This window comes from Haliaeetus leucocephalus, unplaced genomic scaffold (genome assembly GCF_000737465.1).
Source record: "Haliaeetus leucocephalus isolate CR32 unplaced genomic scaffold, Haliaeetus_leucocephalus-4.0 Scaffold395, whole genome shotgun sequence".
NCBI classification, from domain to species: Eukaryota; Metazoa; Chordata; class Aves; order Accipitriformes; family Accipitridae; genus Haliaeetus; species Haliaeetus leucocephalus.
Window position 1 is genome coordinate 7514423 of NW_010972831.1, and position 2309 is coordinate 7516731.

The following is a 2309-nucleotide window of genomic DNA, read 5'->3' on the forward strand; positions in this document are numbered from 1 at the left end:
CCCGAGCAAGTCGCAGAGTGTGGGGGCTCTCCCCTTCCCCCCGCGCACGGGAAGGGGTGCGCAACGCCTCCGGCTGAGCGCCGTGTGCTTTTCCCCCTCCACGTTTGTTTTGCACCGATAGGAGTGACGGATGGAGGACGGAAAAGAAACAGGTCTACAAGCTCTGTCAGAAGCCCTCGAGTTTGCAGTTGTACATACGTGAATTTTAATGCGTTGCTGGATTCGGGATTTATACTGAACAATTGTCCCATTAGTCTCAGTGGGTGAAATCCTGATCTCACTGGCGTGAGTGGCAAAAACGCTCTCGACTTCAAGAAGCCCATTTTTTACTCCGGAGGACTAATGCAACTCACTGTGTATTTTTTATTAATTATATTGGGTATGTTTTATTTAAGCATCACTAAAAGCCTCTCTCCCTTTATTAACAGGGCTATTTATTATTTGTTAGGTTAGAGAACATCCCTTTTTCACTCTGTAAGAGCGCAGAGGTTTGAAAATGCAATGATGCAGGGGGGTCTTGGCACTAGTTCTTTGGTTTGGGGAGTGGTTAGTTACTCCTAAGTAACTGTTCAGGTAAGCACTTGTTTCTGCTACTTAATTTTCTATAGATTTATTTCTCCAGGCTCCTCCCTTTGTTTATAATGGCATCTTTTACTCTGGAAACAAAATGCCTACAAACTCAAAGTGAAAAAACCCAAACCTAGAAGCAAAGGCAGGGAAGACACACTCTACACACCTCTCATTGTAGAAGTTTCTTGTTTTATAAAACCATGTCTTGGTTAAAAAAAAAAAAAAAAAAAGCAGTGCTTAATTTGACATTGCTGGAGCAATGGCAAACCCACATAATATATAATGCAGAGGATTACAGCTGTCACTCATGCCATGATAAAATAACTACAAAAGAAAGTTGGAACGGGATTGAAATACTCAACAGCATAAAATCCAAGGGCTCTGCTTGCAATGAAAATGTGCATTTTTGGTAAACATTAGTTTTTACATAAATTGAACTGTATATTGTTTTCGCAGTATCGCACAGCTCTGTAGGGAGAGTCACAGGCTATTGAGAAGGGGGTAAGATGTCTGGGTTTTTCCAGGGGTCTCCTCCCATGGTGCCTCCCAGGACCCCCAGTCCCATCCCAGTAACCCAGCCGCGGCTGCTGGAGCCGGCGGTGATGGATGATATTCCTCTGCCCTCTGTAGGAGAGCTGCCTGCACTGAACGCTGCTGCCTTAGAAAGAAAGCGTGCCCGGATTAATTTTTAGAGCATTTAAAAAGCAGACGAGGAGTGGGGAAGAGTCTTGTGCGGACAAGAAGGGGGTGAGTGAGCAGGCTATGTAAATTCATCTCCCAGCAAGGGCTCGACCCGGTACCCAGCTCGTGTTTGCGAGTTGCTGCTGGCACCTTCGCGGGCAAAAAAATGCCAATGCTGGTGGTGGGAAGCCCAAATCCTGACACCCCCCCCCGAAGCTGTTCATTGTGGGGTCTGAAGTTCAGACCTACATCTGCAACTCAGAGTTGAGATGCTGATTTGCATCCCCGCTCCTTTGTAACAGAACAGGTGCCAGCCTCCAGTGCTCGTCCCCAATTCCAGGTCTGACCTTGGGCTTTGAGGCTGCCTCACCCCACAAAGTGGCCGGGAGAAGCTCTCGGCGGGCAAATCCCCGCAAAAAGCCGGTTTCTCGTTGATGCTCTCGGCAGGTCACTTCTGCGTTGCCTTGCTCCTGCTTCTAGGCCAGAGTTGGGCGAAAACACCTCAGGAGCTTTGAGGCTGGTGTGGATTCACTGAGCCCGGTGTAACTGTGGTGTAAGGACCGGAGTTAACCAAGAACTTGCCTTTCAGCTCTCACTGCTGTAAGAGGGACCCTGGCTTCAACAGGGGCCACAAAGTGTTTAACGTATGGGACAAGGAAAGAATTAATTCGGTTCTGGGCAGCTAGCAGTGCTAAAAAAAGTGCAATGTTGACTTGAAGAAACAGTTGTGATTTTTTTTTGCATTATATAACGCTTTTATACTACTAACTGCTACCCCAGAGCTGCTCAGCTGCAGAGCACCGGGCCAACAGCAACCCTCACGGCCCCGATGCACACAATTATAATTACCCCCCCGTTAACGATGGGTGAGGGGCTGGGACAGCCCCCGCTCCCCAGGCCGTGTGTACTTCTCTGGGTATTTCTATTTATCCCTGTCCCTCCTGGCTGGGCACCCCACGCACCTCAGCCCAGACAAAGGGTGGATGCTCACGAAGCCCCTGAGACCCGCTGGGCCGGCTCTTTCCCCTCACCCCCCCTCCCCCCGGTCCCTCTCCCCC